Source organism: Salvelinus namaycush, chromosome 3 (assembly GCF_016432855.1).
Source record: "Salvelinus namaycush isolate Seneca chromosome 3, SaNama_1.0, whole genome shotgun sequence".
Lineage (NCBI taxonomy): Eukaryota > Metazoa > Chordata > Actinopteri > Salmoniformes > Salmonidae > Salvelinus > Salvelinus namaycush.
The window spans coordinates 79,547,634-79,570,042 of NC_052309.1; positions in this window are offsets into that span (position 1 = coordinate 79,547,634).

The following is a 22,409-nucleotide window of genomic DNA, read 5'->3' on the forward strand; positions in this document are numbered from 1 at the left end:
ACTGAAATCCCGCACCATGTGTAAATCCCGTTGATTTCAGCTTTCAGGGATAAGTGACCACTGGCGGTGAAGGTTCGCCAGTCATTTTTGAAGAAAAACATTTCATGTGAGGGCACACGCCTTCTCACCTCTGTTACAACGGGTTACACTGTATGATATCCAACCAATCTCAACTGATTGGATATGTTGTCTCATTCAATTTAACAAGGAAGATAAATTGCCAAACAAACCTTCTTCCAGGTTGATCATTTGGATAAGGACCAAATTAGTTTGTTCCAACCAATGAGACAATTTAAATGTTCCCACATTAACTTCTCTGATCTACGGATACCGGATGCGGGTTTGAATTCGACAACATACGGTGATCGCCACAAATAGTCATATTAAACATTCCTGAAAATACAAGTGTCTCACATGCTTCAAAAGCCTAGAATCTTGCTAATCCAACTGCGTTGTCAGATTTAAAAAAGGATTTACTGCGAAAGAATACGATGCGATTATCTGAGCACAGAGCCCCATACCAAACTACTTTTTCAACCAGCACAGGCGTAACAAAATCACAGATAGCAATGAAATAAATCGTTTACCTTTGAAGAGCTTGCTCTGTTTGCAATCCCAAGGCTCATTGTTACACAATGAATGGTCTTTTGTTCGGTTAAATCCATTTTTATAGCCTAACACGAATTATTTTGTGAATGCTTATCTCGTTGAATTTCGTGTCATTCAATTTTCGACTAAACATTCGACGTAAATACACAGACTAAACCTGACTTTATTCAGTCATGTTTGGTTTCCTTGCAATCAACTGTTTGTTTGTAACACAACCAAACTTGATGGGTCATTTCGTGGGACGTATTGACCTGAAAAAAACGATTGGAAGACAACAAGTAACGACCTCATTGTGCACCAATTATATGACCGCTGTTTCGTTGATTGACTGTATTTTTACCCAATGACCACTGATCGTCTTGAAATCTAGCTGGGTAGATAGCCAATGAGCAGAGGTAAACGGCAATACCTAATGGTTCTCCGTTGGAAGACCAACCCATATAGTAAACTCCAGCGTAAAGACGGACTTTCACCAATGCATTTTCATACTGGAAGGAGCGAAGCTTGTTACGCACAGCATTATTTCGCTAACTCGCATCTTCAGCTGTTTATATATCTAACATCATGGCGAATAAGTCAGGGAAAGCTAAATCTAAGACTAGATATACGAATGTAGACAAAATTATAGAGGAAATTGATGGTGAAAGTGAGACAGATCTGCTTTTGGATAAGGACTCCATTAGCGACCATAGCTATGATTTTCAAATGGAGGCATATTTTTTGAACGGAGAGGACATTGTTTTGGACTGGTAAGTTCTTCTCATGCTAATGCCGTTGTTTGAAATTAATAATATAAAATATTATTTGTGATTGTTTTTACATTTTATTTGCAATATATAAAAATGTAATGAAATGTGTAAAGTACACGTTGGCTATTCATTGTGAGTGAGGGTATGTTTGTATGTATGTGAACGACCCATAGCCTATGTTTGTGTGTGTGTATATATAAAAATGGTATGGTGTAGAATGTAACAGCAAACTCACATCTCAACACAGCGACCATATATATATATATATATATATATATATATATATATATATATGGTCGCTGTGGTCAGTATATATATATATGGTCAGTCTGCTGCTCCACCCCACCCCCACATGAAATAGCCTATTTGAGGCAGGCCAACAACAATGGCCAAAGTGAAATGGAACAGCAATTTATGTTCCCTGTACTCAATATATCTGTTTATTATACCTGTTGATACAGGGCTCATATGTGAAACTATTCTAACTGAACATTTTCTTTCACAGTGACACTGACTCCGACTGGGAGCCCCCAGTGCCAACTTGTCCATCCCCCTCTGAAGCTGGTTCATCCAGCTGGACCCCTGCTGTCTCTGGCTCCACACCTCCCGGGCCATCTAGAGGTGTGAAGGCACTGACAAAGAAGCGGAGGAGGGGAAGTGTGCCACCTGTTAACAAAGGGACAGAAGAGCGTTGGCACACTGTCCTAGAAGATGATGTGGAGCCACCCCAATCAACTTTTAGGCCGAAAAGGAAGCCAGGACCTCAGGTGAACACGACCACAACTTACACCCCCCTTCAGCTTTTTTAGCTGTTTTTCACACAATCCGTTGTAGATTTGCTCGTGTCTAACACGAATAAGTATGGGGTGAAGAAGCAAGCAGGCAAAAAGGTAGCATGGAAGCCCATATCCATGTCAGACTTTTTCTGCTACCTTTCACTGGTCATCTACATGGGGCTGGTGAAGCTGAAAAGCCTGAGGGACTACTGGAAAACGTCATCTCTCTACCAACTGCCTTTCCCCATGACTGTTATGTCCTGCAAAAGGTTTCTGGTTCTCTCACAGGCGCTTCATATCAGTGACCCAAAGGTTGATGAAGCGAATGACAATCAGCCAACACAAACAGCAACGTTTGATAGACTGTGCAAAATCAAACCTCTCTACCACAGCATTGTTGAGGCCTGCAAGACGTACTTTCAGCCAGCCCAGAACGTGTCAATAGATGAGAGGATGGTAGCCTCAAAGGCCAGAATTGGCCTCAAACAATACATGAGAAACAAACCAACCAAGTGGGGTTACAAGCTGTTTGTGTTGGCTGATTCTGTGTGTGCCTACACATGCAATTTTTTTGTCTATGAGGGGAAGAACAGTTTTGCTACCGGTAAGGGACTTAGCTATGACTCTGTAATGGAGTTATTGGATTTTCAACTGCTAGGGAAGGGCTACAAACTGTTTGTGGATAACTTCTACACAAGCCCTACCCTGTTTGCAGACCTTAGGAAGCGGGAAGTGTGGGCTTGTGGCACCATTCGTACCAACAGGGTGGGCTTTCCGAAGACGAAGGTGAACGACATGCCTAAGCGGGCTGAGCGGGGGACCATGCGATGGATCCGTGAAGATGGCCTGCTTTTTGTAAAGTGGATGGATACCAGAGAGGTGGTGATGTGCACAATAATCCACAAGTCCTTCAGTGGGGATCATGTTGTCAGGCGTGTGAAGGACGGTGCCGGGGCATGGACCACCAAAAATGTCCCCATTCCAACTGCAGTAAAGGACTACAACAAGAGCATGGGAGGTGTGGACCTATCAGATGCGCTGATAGGCTATTACAATGTTCTCCATAAGACAATGAAATGGTACAAGACCTTCTTCTATCATTTCATCGACATTGCTGTGGTGAATGCATTCATCCTACACAAGGAAATGGCTAAGAGCTGTGGAAAGCCCTTCCTCTCACAGAAAGCCTTCAGAGAGCAGCTCATCAAGGAGCTAGCTGGCTACAGCACCACTGCACCACGCCCTGTCCCTTCTGCTCCTGACACAAGTGTTCATCTGCCCAAATATATTTCTGCAGGCATGGATGTGCCTAATGGCCAAAAGGGCACAGCATGGAGGCATTGCTGTGTTGTTTGCAAGATGAAGTCCCCCATCACCTGCACCACATGCTTGGCGACCCTCTGCTTTACAGCAGAAAGAGACTGCTATGGCATCTGGCATCAGCAGCACAATATTGTGTAGAGCTTTGGCAAAGTGGGTGGGGTTATATCCTTCCTCTTTGGCCCTGTCCGGGGGTCTCATCGGATGGGGCCACAGTGTCTCCTGACCCCTCCTGTCTCTGCCTCCAGTATTTATGCTGCAGTAGTTTATGTGTCGGGGGGCTAGGGTCAGTTTGTTATATCTGGAGTACTTTTCCTGTCTTATCCGGTGTCCTGTGTGAATTTAAGTATGCTCTCTCTTTCTCTCCTTCTTTCTCTCGGAGGACCTGAGCCCTAGGACCATGCGTCAGGACTACCTGGCATGATGACTCCTTGCTGTCCCCAGTCCACCCGGCCTTGCTGCTGTTCCAGTTTCAACTGTTCTGCCTGCGGCTATGGAACCCTAAACTGTTCATATTTACTCTTGAGGTGCTGTCCTGTTGCACCCTCTACAACCACTGTGATCTCCACCCGGCACAGCCAGAAGAGGACTGGCCACCCCTCATAGCCTGGTTCCTCTCTAGGTTTCTTCCTAGGTTTTGGCCTTTCTAGGGAGTTTTTCCTAGCCACCGTGCTTCTACACCTGCATTGCTTGCTGTTTGGGGTTTTAGGCTGGGTTTCTGTACAGCACTTTGAGATATTAGCTGATGTACGAAGGGCTATATAAATAGATTTGATTTAATAGAGGACTGAGGGTCTTCCAAATATTGAAAATGTGTAAATAGTTACCCATGTTATTTTGTAAATGTATATATATTTTTTCTTCATATTGTTTTTCAATATTTTTTAACCAATTTTTTTTCTTCTTTTTTCCCCTCCATTTTTGGGGGGGGGTGTGTTAGAATACCATTTTGGTATTTTGTATATAGTTATTTGTTTCAAAATGTATACCTTCACCAATTTGGCCACTTGGGTACATTTGGGCTACTTGTGTGGGACACCTGGGTGACTTCATGATAAATGTCATGTAGCACACTCATTTTGGAAGTTGTCATTCTGAAACTTTGCACAAGTACTGTTGCCCTCTTATGTTTTTCACAGAAATTGTCCCCATATTCATATCTAAATGTTTGTTTTATCTTGTTCATTTTAAAGATGATGATACAACAATTAAAAAAAAAAAGTATGGTTTTCTCATTGTATTATCTAAACCAGATCTATTGTGTTATATTCTCCTACATTCAATTCACATTTACACAAACTTCAGAGTGTTTTCTTTCAAATGGTACCAAGAATATGCATATCCTTGCTCCTGGGCCTGAGCTAGAGGCAGTTAGATTTGGGTATGTCTTCAGGCGGAAATTGAAAGAAGGGGGGGGGGGGGGGGTAGCTGTAAGAGGAAAGTGATGCGAAGTTTCATTCCCAAATGGCCTATACAGGTATGATTAATCAATAACATTGATTCATCAATTAAAATTGCTTTTGCAAGTTCATTAATAGCCCAACTCCCACATTACTGATCCAGCATTGATGATTCATTGACGTCTATAAACTGATAAAAATTGTTTGTGCAGCGTCCAACAACCCAAACTTTACATACATTTAAATAGCTAATAATCATAAAAATGAGCAAGCTGTTAGACCCATTCCCTCACTAATAAGTGAACCATCACCCATGGAAAGATTGATCGCTGACCTCAGCAGCGATGCAAATCCTAACTATGCCGAAAGGCTGAGAATGTTAGATCAATCAATCAATCAAATTTATTTATAAAGCCCTTCATACATCAGCTGATGTCAAGAAGTTCTGTCCAGAAATCCAGCCCAAAACCCCAAACAGCAAGCAATGTATTTGTAGAAGCACAGAGGCTTGTAAAAACTCCCTAGAAAGGCCGGAACCTTGGAAGAAACATAGAGGGGAACCAGGCTATGAGGGGTGGCCAGTCCTCTTCTGGCTGTGCCGGGTGGAGATTATAACAGAACATGGCCAAGATGTTCAAATGTTCATAGATGACCAACAGGGTCAGCAGGGTCAGAACACTTGAAACTCGAGCAGCAGCACGACCAGGTGGACTGGGGACAGCAAGGAGTCATCAGGCCAGGTAGTCCTGAGGCATGGTCCTAGGGCTCAGGTCCTCCGAGAGAAAGAGAGAGAGAGAAGTTAGAAGCTTAATATGCATAACCTATCATTTATTAGCTAAGTATAATGATAATACTGCATTGAATGTATTACCTGAAAGAGGTCATCTAGGACATCTATCTATATATATATATACATCTCTGTACATTCAGAGAATAGCTGGTTTCTGTATTACAGTATTCATACCACTGACAGACTTTTATAAAAGGTGTTTTGACTGCAACTAAATCAATTGTAATTTGGATTTTGTATACGCTCATAGCTAGTAATAACCAAGGGGAGTACATAAGGTGCTATATATATCTTGAAGTGGATTATCTATTTTGGATGCAATTTGAATGGAACTGATGGAGTGAGAAAGACTAAAATCAAATCAAATTGTATTGGTCACATACACATATTTAGCGGATGTTATTGCGGGTGTAGTGAAATGCTTGTGTTTCTAGGTCCAACAGTGCAGCAGTATCTAACAGTTCACAACAATACACACTAATCTAAAAGTAAAAGAATGGAATTAAGAAATATATAAATATTAGATCGACCAATGTTGGAGTGGATTTGACTAAAATACAGTAGAATAGAATACAATATATACATATGAGATGAGGAAAACAGTATGTAAACATTATTTAAACATTATTAAAGTGACTAGTGTTCCATTATTAAAACGGCCAGTGATTCCATGTCTATGTATATAGGGCAGTAGCCTCTAAGGTGCAGGGTTACATAACCGGGTGGAAGCCGGCGTGTGATAGGCTGTTTTAAAACTCTGCAGCTGCAATCAAAAAATGTATGTTTACAATCAAAAAATAAGGTGACCCTCGAAAGCCAGATGGAGATGTGTAAATTAGACGCACACTCAGTCCTTATATTACTGTAGCATAGACTATGCTGCAGCAGCAAATGCAGGCCTACCAGTCACAAGAAAGAAAGTTACCATGATGAGATGATAGGTTTCAATGCATTGTGAACTGCGCTCCAGACTGAGATGCGCTTTCCGTCCCCACCCTGGGCGTTGATGACTGATCATGCAGATAGCAGAGAGAAGACCGTAGAGAAGCCAGATTTAGACATTGCATATGATTTAACAGTTCCATTTTACATCATGCTGTTCATATAAATAATGTATTATAATTGACCAGTTTCTCACAGTTATTTATTCCTGGAAAAGGGGGTGGGTTTGGGTGGTAAATCTCGGTAATAGCAGTTCCTGCTACTCAACCCTAGTCTCCATGCACTCCTTAAATATCCCAGTGTCAGTGAAGAGCTTGGTGTGTTGAGTTAAAACCAGGGCTGAATTGAGGAAATGGCTGATTATATAACGCGATCTGTAACAACACTTTAGTCCACAATGCTTTAAGTAAGAAACAAGCTGTAAAATGTTGCGAAAGACGTGACAGATGCATATAAGATATCTTTGATTTGTCTCTATGATATTCAGAGGCTGCGCTACAACCTTTGATAGGAGATTCAAAAAATGTACTTTGCTTGGGAAGTAATGTGTGATTCTGTCACTATCAATTGATGTTTGACATTTCAACAGGCTATATAACAACATACTGACTCTAAATCAGTCAGGAGCAAGCCAGGTAGCCTAAGAAGGAACGGAAATAAATACTTTTGTTTATAATATTATTATTTCAAGGCTATAGCCTGCCATTTAAGAAATCAATTGTGAAGCATTTGTGACATGCTACAGGCTGGCAGGAGAACTCAGCATTTCAACAACACATCAACAACAGCACGTCAACAACATGCCTATAAATAATTACTCAGAGTTAAATAATAATGAAACAAAAAATGCCTTACGAGGCTATACCCTCAAATTAAAGCTGACAGTCTGCACTTTAACCTCATAGTCATTATATCATTTCAAATCCAAAGAGCTGGAGTACAGATCCAAAACAACAATAAATGTGTCACTGTCCCAATACTTTTGGAGCTCACTTTATAGTATACAAAATGGGTTTTATGTATTTACCTGCCTGGGATTACATAAGAAACTGTTAAAAAAATACCCACCAAGGAATGACACCTATCAGTTTGTTGTTAACAAAACAGCATGCTAGTGGTTGAACACATTCCTGGTGATGTTCCTGCATCATAAGGTGAGTGCGGCCTTCTCGTTGAATGATTTTTGCTGGCATTTGATCAAATGGAAATATCTGCCAATCACACACCAATGACTTGAGGGATTGCCTCATCTCCAGTCTGAGGTGCATTGATCCGTTGCTTGATCCTGGCCATGTGAAGTCTGGATGGGAGGTGAAGCTCCTGACTTGAAGTTTAGCACGTAAATTCAAAGTGACTTTGCTGTGGTAAAAAAAAGATGAAAGGAAAGAAAGAAGTGAGAAGAGAGAAAAATAGAGAGAGCGAGAGAGAGAGGGAGAGGAGGAGGACCAGATGGAGAGTGAATTGTGGACTGTGTATGTATGTGTGGTGATTAATGGAAGCGGTTGTCAATAAGACAAAGCAGACAGCATATTCATTAAGGTGGCAGAAACCACTGACAATAATTGAAAACACTTCCTGAGTAGTTGGGAAGTCGAGATTGGAGAAATGTAAGCAGTTGCGAGACTTTTGACTTCAGCAGTACATGCATAATTAATCCATATGACTGCAGTTGTTTTGACAGGTTCTGAGTCTCAACATTACAGAATTCATGACTGACTTTGTTAAACATGAGTTAACCCTTAAGGGGGGGAATTCCGACCTGAGTTAAGTGCATGTAAATGGAACGTAATTCCCTTTTTATGCACTTTTCCAGTAGTGATTTTAGCATGTAAATCTTGGTGGGGCAAACCATTTTTTGGGTTGCGGGGTAGTGCATGCCAGCAAAGCCACTACACAACACAACACTAAACAATACATTCATTGTACTATAACGGTGACAAACTATGCCCACAAACTGTTAGGGCCTACATAAAACTGTCCCAACAGCAGTCCCAACACCTTACCACTGCTACACCTGGCTATCAGCAGAACCTTGTCTGGCAGCGAAACAGTTCATTCAGCCTCATTTACTGCCTTTAAAAAAAACATAGCTGATATGGGTGACTTGCTTAAACAAATGTGTTTTCTACTGACGATTGAGATATACAAACTATGGCATAAGGGGACGACAAGCGGATAAGAGGCAATCTGTAATTTCGATTAAGACATTAATGAACGAGCTAGGACAGATGTAGTCAATATAACTATTTGTTCAGCACTTTTGAAATGTACAGCAACAGAGTTCAGAACATGGGCCGTTCTTACAGAGTTCTCCCTGTACACCAAGTCAGAACCGAAGGATAAATAAAGGGGGCATATAAGCAGACAATGAAAGCTCTTACAATATTCGATGACTATATTTATCTAAAACAGGTTATAGGCTACATGTGCACCAACAAGTCAGAACAGCAGGTGAAATTAAGAGGGGAAAAAATACCAAGTGATTAGGGTGAGGCATATGGGCTACTAACAGGTTACTACACAACATACACTTAGTATTACTTTCTTAGCTACAGTATACATATCTCCTAGGCATATTACATCATTTATGCAGGAGCATACAAGACATTTTTGGACTTGCTGTGCTCACTTGAACAGGAAGGTGGTGCGATGGTCCTTTGTGGGTAAATTTGCCATCAAAGTCTGCCATTCTCTGGATTTATGGGGCTTTCAAGACTACTGGGAATTTGGGAAAAAACAAGGTAGAATCATAATGACGCCAGTGAACTTCAGGTCGTAGCTCTAGAAAGAGGCCCAAGTTCCCGACTTACAATTCCTCCGAGTTGGATGACTGTTCAAAACTTGTTTTCCCAGTCAGAGCTCGTTTTCTCCCTGAGTTCCCAGTTGTCTTGAACTTAGTGAAGTCAGATTTCCCAGTTCCGAGTTAACAGTTGTTTTGAGCGCGGCTGAAGTCATGCTGGATTGACAGCATGGCCAATGTTGGATGTTTATCATTTTGGAAAATAATATTTTGGAAAAGAGACCCCTAAACACAGACTTAGGACCACACACCCTCTCCACTGAATAGCAGGCTATTGATTTTTGTGCAATGCTTGCAGTTAGCCACTGACTCCATCCAAACCACTCATTGTTGAATTTGCGATTTCAAACGTGTTGTGTAATGTTTATGTCCAATGGCCAATGACCACCGATACATTTTATCTATAATTTCTCTACATATGACAAGGATTAAAAAGGATTTGCCAGTAGATTGTCGACTTGATTCATGATGATGACTGCTAGCTAAGATTTTGAAAGTATGATGTTGACATGATCAGTCCAATAAAAGCTACTGTAGATATAACATGATTTGACAAAAACAATTATGTGGCCAATGACCTTTAGCCTTCTTGGATGGGCACTTCTAATGTAACTCTATGGCAGCACCCAAAGGGCTTGGATTTTCGAGCCCTACCCTTTTGACGGTGACGTAGTGTCCCCATGCAGCCCAGCCTCACATTCAATTCGCGCATATATGTACAAAATATATTTCAGCAGATTTCGTGCGTTTTTGTGCATTTTTGGGGTGGTTCAATTCGTTTGAAAATACACGAATTTCTGTGCTACTTAATTCGTGCGAAAATACACGAATTTCTGTGCTACTTAATTCGTGCGAAAAGACACGAATTTAACCAGTAGGCGACACACAAGCCGTTGCAACAACCATAGACGCTATCGCCTGTATTTATTTATTTTACGTTATGAATATATAGATATTTTGTCTTTTTTTAACCATATAACCATAAGAGGTTATATATATATTGTCTTTATTTAATCCCTATTAAAACATTGTGGTTTTATGCCTATATGTACTGTTTTCGATTTTTCTGAACAGACTTTTCAGTATAGAATGAATGTAAGCAATGCATGATGGCTAATGGTGTTTTATTCGGTTGTAGTTCCATGTATTTCTTAAAAAACAAACGTGTAAACCATTTTTATTGACCAGAATGTAACTGAAAATACAATGGCAGCCTTGCCATTGTCCATCAATAAAAAAACATTTTTTTTTCGTATAACATTTGGGGAAACGTATGCAGTCATTGTAGTCTTACATTTTGTTGGCCAACCAAAATTACCAAAATGTTAACCTGTAATAAGGCTAGGGTGGCTGAGTGTAAATACATGGCTCTGAGTGTAAGCACCTTTTCACTAGAAACGTTCTTGTATTCAAATGACCGTCAGTGCGAAATAGCTAGAAAGCTTTCGTATTTCCACTTGGCTGCACCTACGGTTACGATAACGATAAATCAAGTGCAATACCTGCGTCGACCTGTGTCGAGCAGCAAAACACCGGAAAGCTTCTAGCCTACCGGAAAGTTACAAGAAGAACAAGAATAGTTACCTCATCCGGTCATGTGACACTCTGGATGCCCCCTAAAAGCAATTTCAACCGTTTTGAAAAATGACGCCTGGTAACCCCCAAAAAATACCAGGTGCACGAAAAGTTTGAATATTTTTTGAAAACCTCCATAAATCACTCAGGCCAGCACCCATTGATTTGGGGCGGTAGTATAGTGCTCCCAGAGCGGGTATGGAAGTCTGGATCCCCCCCTAAAAGAATTTAAGGCTCTGTGTGTCTTTAAGCACCATACTTTTTCACTCCATCCTTGCTGTGTGTGTGTGTGTGTGTGTGTGTGTGTGTGTGTGTGTGTGTGTGTGTGTGTGTGTGTGTGTGTGTGTGTGTGTGTGTGTGTGTGTGAGAGAGAGAGAGCTTTTCTTTGACATCTGTTTAGAGAAATGACTGATTTTACAGTTCATGAGGGTTGACCGATTCACACATTTAAAGTTTTGGAAAGATCTGACTTTTTAAACCTTCGAAACAGCACCTATGACCCCATTTTAAGGCACTTCCGGTTGGCACAGGAAGCTATAAGTAAATACATATCCTGATCGGGGTATGCTTTTACAGAATCCTGAGTTTTAAGTCTATACGTTAAGAACTGACTGATTTACACAGGGTTGAATGCACTATATATCACAAACTGCTGGTTGGGTATGGCAACACTTTTAGGGTGATTTTATCACTTCCGGTTGCTCCAGGAAGCTTAGAATCAACACAGGTAGACCTCATAGTGGCTTGGTGGATTGTCATTGAAGACAGGTTCATAAGACATTCATAACCCACATAGGCTTCAGGTTGAATTTAGGGGTGCAGGCAATGAGCTCCTATGGGGTGAGATGTCATTGTAAACTGTTTGATGTAAACACCTTCTTTTAACTGTTAAGGGTTAATGCCACACGGTCAAGGTTAGGCTTGCACAGAGACCTTAGGAACGTTCCTGAGGTCAAATTGTGCTTCTAAACCTTAACGGCTCTCCCTCTGTCTCCCAAAAGCAAAAGACTTGAAATGTAGGTCAAGGGTCATCTTCTTGTCACTGTCGCTGCGCTCAGACCGAGCAAGCTACGGTCAAGCGGGGCATCTCGTTGAACTCGGCACGGCCTGGAGACTATGGTGATGTCATTTTTAGTGGTGATTTCAGAATGCTATTTTGGTGGTTTTTCACTGTTTAAACATATTGCAAATGCACGTTACATTTGCAATATGATTCAACAGTGAAAAACATCACATCATATTGCAAATGTAACGTTACATTTGCAATAGGATTCAATGGGCATGTACCATGAATTTGGCCATGAATTTGGCATTCTCTTAAATACTGCAGAAATGCAAAAATGACTGGCCTGATGACCTCGGGATGGCCGGGCAGTGATAGTGGTTCCTCTCCATCGCTCGTTGTGTTAAATTTCATCATGTCGATTTTGGTGATGGTACCTCACTGTTGAAACATATTGCAAATGCACAAAAGTCAACTAGCAAGTCAGTGTCCATCAGTCAATTAGATATTTTCAGACACCAAACTGATACCATCTGACTCCAAACTCACTTTTTCCAACTCGTTTAGAAGCCAACTATCACATATTTCAGAGCAGGCCCGAAATTCACAGCGCCTTCCATTTAAACCATAATAAAACAAATAATACGTAGTTATGTTCTAGCTGCGGGTCCAGTTCTCACATTATGTTTAGCCCTATGTGAGGCGACCTCGAATCCCAAGTTTCGGCTCGATAGGTCATTCGGTGCCCGAGCAAAACCTTAATTGGTGCTGAAATTCCACTTATTTCCATGCCTTGCTACGGGGTCCTTGAATGAGCTATCGGACAGAAATGTCGGGGTCCGTCTCTATGGGCCGAGCCGGTTTCAATGCACCTAGTCTTGCAACTCTGGGACTTTTCTAAATGTCGCCATTTTGTAATGCTCAAAATGAATTGAAGTCATTGCAAATGCACGAGGCTTTTAATCGGTCCGAGAAACTTCTAGAGCCACATAACTCACCGTGCTTAATCGACCTGAGCTCTAGAACAGGTTTGTAAAGTTTCAGAACTCTAGGTCTGACGGTTCTTTAAAAGTTTGAACAAAAGTAACTATTGCAGGCACTGTCTGCCTCTAAGCCCCTCAGTATGTCACTCCATCCTTTCTGTGTGGGTGTGTAAATTTTTCCTTGAAATCTGATGGGATGAATGACTGATTTACAGTTCATGAGGGTTGCCTATTCACATATATTAAGTGTTGGAAAGATTTGACTTTTTTAACCCTTCGAAACAGCCCTTTTGACACCAATTATGGCACTTCCGGTTGGCACAAGAAGCTGAAAGTAAACACATATCCTCATTGGAGTAGGCTTTTACAGAATCCTGAGTTTTAAGTCTATACGTTAAGAACTCACTGATTTACATAGGGTTGAATGCACTATTTCTCTCAAACTGCAGGTTGGGTATGGCAAACACTTTTAGGGTGATTTAACCACTTCCGGTTGCTCCAGGAAGCTTAGAATCGACACAGGTAGACCTCATAGTGGCCTGATGGATTGTCATCGAAGACAGGTTCATAAGGCATTATTAACCCACATAGGCTTCATGTTGAATTTAGGGGAGCAGGCAATGTATTCAAACAGTCATTGTAAACTGTTTGATGTTAACACCTTCTTTTAACTGTTAAGGGTTAATGCCACATGGTCAATGTTAGGCTTGCACAGATCGGGAGGACCTTAGGAACGTTCCTGAGGTCAAATTGTGCTTCTAACCTTAACGGTTCTCTCTTTGTCTCCCAAAAGCAAAAAAATATGAAATTGAGGTCAAAGGGTCATTTGGGTCCTTCTTCTTGTCACTGTCGCTGCACTCAGACCGAGCGAGCTACGGTCAAGCGGGGCATCTCGTTGAACTCGGCATGGCCTGGAGATAATGGTAATGCCATTGCAGGCTTTGTGTGTCTTTAAGCACCGTACTTTTTCACTCCACCCTTGCTGTGTGTGTGTGTGTGTGTGTGTGTGTGTGTGTGTGAGAGCTTTTCTTTGACATCTGTTGAGAGAAATTACTGATTTACAGTTCATGAGGGTTGCCTAATCACACAAGTGAAGTTTTGAAAAGATCTGACCTTTTTAACCCTTCGAAACTGACCCTATGGCACCATTTTAAGGTACTTCCGGTTGACATAGGAAGCTGAAAGTGAACACATATCCTCCTTGGGGTAGGCTCTTATATAATATTGAGTTTTAAGTCTTTATGTTAAGAACTGACTTATTTACAGAGGGTTAAATGAGTGTGTGTTATTTCATAAAATCACATAAAATCACAGAATTCTCGCAGAGCTTCGAGACCCACTTAAAAAATGTTCGTCTGATCACACTGCAACTGGATCTGTAAAAAAAAAAAAAAATTAAACTCCTTTTTGTGAACATTACCAATTTGTCAATGTACGATTTCTCTTAAATTACGATAGATAAATGGCTGGTTCTTTTTTTCCTGACACCGTATGCGTATGTACTTTGACGTGAAGCGGTCAAATTAGCACCCTACTTTGCGTTTTTGACCTTTAATCCCAGAAAAATGGCCATAACTCAAAAAGCGTTGAGGCCTCGACACCATCTTGTTCGGGGCCAACTGTCCATTACGCCAAACCTACGCTCACCAAGTTTCGTCTTCGAAATAAGTTTAGGAGAAAAGGCCACGTGCATTTGCAATGTGCTTGTACATTTGCAATATGATTTATTTTCCCTCTGGTGGGAATTTCCGAGACTGCGGAAAAATGACCAAAATGTGTTATTTTTATAAAACGGAAACCGAACGTCCGAGAGATTTCGTTTGATGACTTCCTGAAAGATCTCTCCCCCGCGCAAGGCCCGACGCCGTCCACGAATTTTAGAAACGTCGCCGGACCTCTAGTACATTTGCAATGTGGCGTTTCTCACTAACCATATGGCGAGTGCTAAAATGTTCCCTTAAGGTATGGAAAGGCCTTGGAAAGGCCATAAGTGTAAGCCAACATAATTCATTATTTTACATTAACCTGTTTAACATGTAATACATGCATTATGAAGAAAATGGTGTAATTTAGGCTCCACGAAATATGAAATGGGTTATGAAGAAAATCGTGTATGGTTGCCTACATGACAAAAAGGCGTTCTGATTACAAGTGCAACAGTATCCAAAGTATTAAGCGAAATCAAGCACAGAAAACAGCATTGGCATTAATAAAACAATATTTCCCACGAATTAAGTCGCACGTAAATGTGCGTCTTTTCTCAAAAATTCTGTTCAGCAAGTCTAAAACAGTACATATAGGCATACAACGACACATTTTAAAACATGGTTAAACAAAGACAACATTTCTGTATATTCATGACGTTGAATTAGCCATTAAGAAGAACAAAAATGAAATACAAATTATCGCGTCTACATGGTTGTTGCAACGGCTTGTGTGTCGCCTACTGGTTAAATTCGTGTCTTTTCGCACGAATTAAGTAGCACAGAAATTCGTGTATTTTCAAACGAATTGAACCACCCCAAAAATGCACAACAACGCACGAAATCTGCTGAAATACATTTTGTACATATATGCGCGAATTGAATGTGAGACTGTGTTGCCCCATGAGTGACAGAACACCGAGCCAATCACGACGCAACTAGAGAACATTACCAACCCCTATGCTCCATATTTTCCGCTGGCTGCCCCACCACCACATAAAGCACTGAGCTAGGCTGAAACACCTGCATTTTGGAGCTGCCTTACTAAAGAAAGCATAAAATAGACCATCTTTGTATGCTGTTTTATTAACTCAATGATTTTTTAATATATTTTTTTACATTGTTTGCAAACTGATATGTGACAAAACAGGTAACCCAAAAATGTGGTGCTCAAAACATGTGGTGCTCAAAACATGTGGTGCTCAAAACATGTGGGGCTCTGCCCCACCTGCCCTAAATGACGGGTCACCACTGCACTTTTCTCTCTATGCCTGTTCTGACATTGAATTTAAGCATAAGAATAGCATGCTATTCACACACTATTCGGTCGGGGTGGAGATCTAAGAAATGAGGGTGTGGTGGAGGTGTGTCTACAGATACGTCCTATTCTGACCTTGACTTAATTCCCTCATAATTCCACCAACTTTGTGGAAAAAGCAGTGGAAAAAGAATCTACTTCATTTTTTCTGATAGAAATAAAGGACTGTAATTTATAAAATGATAAGAGCTATTGATAAGAGCTAGGTAAATAAGTAATCTGTTTAGAGAAGGGGATTGTAAATACACATAGCAATTGTTTCGATGATTTTTCCCTATGATCCCTGGATACGAATGTGAAACCAGTCATATGGAAGCTAACAGAAAATCATATTAACATGACATGTGTGGCGGCCCCATTTCTAAAGTGAAGTAGGCTATAAATAGCTGTGCCATTATTCAAAATTTTTATTGTATGCCCTCATAATTTGCATGGATGAGATTTGTAGATCCAAGCTATAGGCTTCTGTAGGGCTGAACCTGCCGAGTTGATGAATGCACTTTAGAATGTTTAAATTATATGCCCGGACTTTAATCCATTTTACAATTTATATCATATTAAATGTTAGCCACCATCAGGAGCCACCATCAGTAATACCCACATACATTTATAACTGTGACTTTAGTGTTAGTTTTCTTCAAGTTGTAGCTTACATTTTGCATCATTCCATCCCATTTACCTTTCTTTCCTCTGTCAACCTGTGTAAATTGTTCCTGAGGATTGCTAGCAATGCTGGGTCATATTAGGCTAACGTTGTGCAATAATTGGGGACACATTGCTTATTTGAATCATTATGGAACTCAGAACACATGTAGCAGTTTAAACCTGGAGCCTGGTGCACGGTTCACAACTACTGGACCGTTGACATCACAATTCCATGATTAGTGAGGATTAAGGTAGATTTATAAAACTATTGTTCAATCCTTATTGTACCATTTTTTCCAGCTTCCAATATTTAATGGATTGAACTTGAATATGACAACTTTCAGGATGAGCCAAACACTGTATTTCTGATTAATCAGTATATTTTGTGTATAAAGGCTCTCCAAACATGTTTTTTTGAATGATTCATACATACTTTCCTCACCCCAAAATGTGCCTCAATAATCTACAAAATCAGAGTATTTTTAATCTACCAGTTGGTGCTGAAACAGAGACGAATATGCATATATTTAGATGCATTTCTTTTTTTTCCTTTTGGGGTTGGGGGGGAGGATTTTAAAACATACAATCTACCTGCAGTGAAGCCACTCAACATTTACATTACATTCAGTAATCTAGCAGACACTCCCATCCAGAGCGACCCACAGGAGCAACCAGGGTCAAGCGCCCCGCCCAAGGGCACATCGACCAAAACCTCCCCCTCCACTGTATTTGATATAGTCATTGTGTCAGAAAGGTGTCAGAAAGGTGCTAATATAATGTAACACCATATGATGTAATATGAGAAAATAAAAAAAGGTAAAGCAGACATCCACCTCAAACCGGGCATGAGTGTTCTGACCTAAATGCATGAGGTCCATAGGCCTACTTGCGAACATAAGCAAACATTCACATTTAAACAGGTTCTCCTGCACAAAATGCATAGCAGACTTGATTTACTTGCATGTGACAGAACACTAAATTGTAGCTGTTCCCATCAGATAACATGACATATGCTAACCCTATACAAATTCTTCATCAGCCTATCAAAGATCTGAGGTTTTATATCGACCAACCAATGGAATTTCTTAAAATAGGTCAACCCTGGCCACTAGAGGAACATTTTAAATCAACAAATTCAAGGTTTACTTTTTGTTAAATTGGTCTGTAACAAAATGTTGTGGGCCAACATTGCAATGATGCATCTTTGACTAGGCTACTTGCTACTAATAGGAAGTGTTTTCCTACATTAAGACTGTCGATTCAAGTCCTATGGATTTGCGATAAACTTCTTTAAAATAACTGCAATACTGCCATTTGTAGGATGATAACTAGAGTGCAAACTTCAATCCTACTATACGTACACTTTGTAATGCTCATCCTCCTCGTGCCAAATAAATCATATGTGACAAAGCAGATGATTATAAAAATGCATGCAAAGCGTTGTAGGCCTACATTTAGGTGTACACGTCTATGTAATATAGCCTATGTAATATGATTACTAGGCAATAGCAGTCTGTTGTGTGCAACGCCAAAGAAATAGGTAGGGGAGAGTGGGGTAAGTTTAACCATCTTTTACATTCAGCATCACTCCGTCAAGGGAAATATTATATTCTTTCTAAAAGCGATATCTATATATATTGCAGGACGTTGTGTATCGCTGGAAATAATCAGATTTCATGGAAACATTACAGTTTTGAAAACATAGCATATCCCCAAAAAATGATCTATTGGCACAACTTACTCTGGGTACGGGGTAAATTGAGCCTAGGACAGGGTGAGTTGAGTCGCCTACACATTTCTGTACTGAATTCAATTTTAAATCAACCTTTTTAAAACCATGTCTATCTTTATTTCCCAAACACAGTTCAACACGACCACAATCACTTTTTTGTCTTTTAATCATTTTAAGCATCTTTTAACACAGTATTAACACAGGATTAACACCTAACAAAGACATTGTACTTTTTAAAAACACTTTTAACATAGGCCAGGCCCAGTTGTTACCTCATATCCCAGCAATAATGCCTTACATTACGCCTGGGAAGAAAACACTTAAATTTGCTCAGCTTGCCATTGGCTCAAACATTGGCTCACCTTACACCCTATGGTCATTGGCTCAACTTACCCCAAGGTAAACGTTTTAATATATTAACCAACATAGCTACGAAGATGAAACCCACGGCTGTAATGTTTATGTGATGACGCTTTATTTATTATTATGGTCTATGTAATGTGGTTTCTCCTAAACCCCTCTCTCTTACTGCAGTGCTACATTGAACAGCTATTCTCATGAGCTGTACAGTAGAAAGGTTTTCCATAGTTACTCCCCTGATTGTTGTAATTAGGGTTATTACAGTAATCATCATCATCATCATTTGCTGGGCAGATGCCCTTTCCCACTTAGTCCTCTTTCACAGTAGGCTCTTAACCTCACACTGTGGCTGAAAGCAGCCAAGGTGATGAGGTCCCAGATCAACGATATGAGAGAACATGATTGGCCGCCCGTGGTCTGGTGGCGCTTCGTCAAGCCTCATTATGAAATGACCCTAATAGTATATCCATTATGTATCATTACCTGCATACAGCCACTTCTCATGATCGTCCATTAATTTACCACTCGATGAGGGGAAGTTCTGGTTGGCTAAGCAGCTGAGTGGCCGGTGACTTGAGTTGACTGAAGGTTCATTATATGTTTAACTGAAAGTCGAACATCATCATAGACGCCTACAGGCTTTTACAACACCAAACCTCACCAACTGTAGTTACACTAGTTCTCCCCTCTCCTTCCTCCACCCAACCACACCATTCCCAAGAGAGAATACCTTGGCCGCCTACGAGCCTGTACGGTATCCAATTGACTGCTCTCATTTAAGTGGTGGCGAGGCAGTGTTGGGGGGATCAATACTTTCAGCCTGTGGGGGCTGTGTGGGCATATGTGTGAGCTTTGGGGATTTAGTGCTGGGAGCAGTGCCGCGCCCCGTTAGGTGCATTCATCATCTGACACCCATGGTCGGCTGGTCAGCGCTGAATGTCATGCTGTTAACACTCCTCACACACAGGCCTCCCTTAGCACCGACGCTTACTCTCTGCATTTACATGTTGCCCACATTCATAGCCTACATTGCACCTATGAGCCCTGGAGCTGCAGTGGTGACCCATACATTACACACATCCAATCAATGTCGTCCAATCTTTTGGTATGTTTCTGAATAGGTTATTAAAGTGTAATTGCTGTAGAGGAAATGGCTACTATATCCGTTCTGGTTGGTCAACACCTGTCATTTGAGTTTTTACTGTAAGTGACAGGGCAGTGTGCTACCCCCGTCTCCATTCCTCATAGTATTCCTACCCTGTACTGTGCTATCAATCCTAGACAACCTATTCTCCATGGTGTTGTGGATTCTGATCTGATCAGGTACGTAGGTGGTGAGACAGAAGGTCAACCCCAGTTCTCTGAATTCCTTCACCTCACAAGTCAGCTTAACCAACAAATGCCAACTGTAATACAGAGGAATGAAATACAGCGAGAAGTCTGTCATACTCTTAAGTTGTCATGTTGCTCAAATTCTTCCCAGAAGGATAGAAAGGTCACTCCATAAAAAACCTGGCCTAAAAGCAGTAGTCTGGCGAAATGTGCAGTGAATGACAAGTGCCATGGCAGAAACAACATGGCCGTTTTCCTGTTGGCAGTGGCATTTCCTTTGAACTGTTTACCCTGAGGTAAAGCCACAACTTCTCTGATATCAGAGAACTCCCTTGAGTTGTATGGCTTAGAATATACAGATGTTTGACCTATATTGTCAGAGCAAAATAATCTTGCAGCAACAGGAGTTGAACGTTTATTCTATAATGTTGCCTGATTGGTGGTTAGGCTATTAGCTGGCCAAAAGTAGACTACGTGAAAATGCAATACTGTTAGTCTGAGTTTTCAGTGAATATATGTAAATCCTAAAGCGGTGCAGGAAAATTCTCACCAACAAAAGATTGATCAAATTGATCCCTACATCTGTAAGTTTGTTTTTGGCAGGACTCTTTTTTTTATTTTAAAAACTATTAGTGGAAAACAAGTTCAGTTGGTTAATGTACTCTGCCATGGACCAATTTTGCGCAGATTCATTTTCCTTTCTGTCTGTTAATGTGTCTGACCACTGCTGTTTCCTTCTTACCTCACATGTTCCAATAGCCATGACCTTTTCCCATCTAAATGCAAATGGGAGGGTCCTACACAAAGTGAAAACCCTAGCTGTTTCCCATTTATCTGTACACAATTGTAACCACAAGGCTTTTGTTTTCATGTTGCGAGGAAATGTTTTCTTCTGAGTCTATGAATTTAAAGAGGCTTTGAAATTGCACTGGCTGTTCTGGAAACAGTGGGTATTAATATGTGTGTCATCAGAGTAATGGCAGTCATAATGTATTCTGTTGTTACTGTGAGTGCCATTAGGTCAATGACCTCTGTCGATAGTACAATACAGTAGATTAAAACTCTCAGGGGAAGAGGAGGGGGAAAAAGAGTTGATAATGCTCCCCTATTGATTTTAATCATTAATGTGTAGTTAACAACTTTACCTACCAATAGAATTATACAAACTGCAGCAGTGGAAGAGCACTGGAAACTTTATTTAATGACAAAGGACAAAGGGATATACTATAGCAGGTCTTGTCATCAATGCACTGCAGTGGATAAAGATGCTGTTTCTTTATCTTGTTTCATGTGTATTCCAAATGTGTGGCGTGTAAGACCTTGTGGGTGAGGTTGCAATTTGGGCAACTTCTTGCAAAAATCGCAGAGTAGCATTTAGTCTAGTTAATATAGGTGACAGGATAACAACGATTTGTAACTTAACCTGGAGGTCCATAGTATTATATCTATGGGGTACATGCTAATTTGATGTTGAAATGTTTAGGTTTATACATTTATTAGACTGTCAAACAAGTTGTATAATTCCATATATACAGTAGATGTGGGTTATGGTTCTCTGTCATTCTTTACAAACAGTTAGTTATATGTTTATACCTCAGCCATGAAAAAACATACCAATATTACCAATTCACTCTCTAATTCGTGAATATTGTTTAAATAAACATGCGAAAAAAATTCCCCCAGACTCCATATTTACTAAACTGATTATTGTTTTGTACAATACACATGGGATGTGCTTTAATAATTCATTTGTAAACAAAAACATTTGCACAGGAACAGTCATATACTGCTTGCTTTGAAGCTTTTTAAATTAGTCCTCCATTGTTTGTGCAACAAAGACACAAAGGAATTTTCATTCATACCACATTGACACATAAAAAGCTTAATAAATGGCAAGGAATATTTGCAACAAAAGTAAACAGTGCTTTTACAGCAGACAGATGATGGGACGCAACAACATAGCAGCACGTTAGTCTCAGAACCTACTGCCAAAACTGAGCTCTAGCCTCATGTGTGTGGGAAAAGCTTCTTGTGGACAATATCATTGACTGACTGGAAAGTAAAACCGGAGCTCTGCAATGGGGTGGATGTATTTGAGCCAGACAGATGGTTGCTTAGAGACATGTCTGTAAGATTCCGGTGGTGTAACATCAGTACAACACAGTGTTGCAGGTCCACCATGTCAGAGTCAGGGCCATCAAATGTCATTTTTTCGTTGCTCAATTTTTTTGTTGCTCTGAGATAGCTACAAATGGCTATAAAACTATCATTGGAGCTTGACAAGGACTATGAAACTCCATATTGAACTATCACGTTTTTTTTGGTACTCTGGCCTTAACTTGAACCTCAAAAGAAATGACATTTTAGTTGCT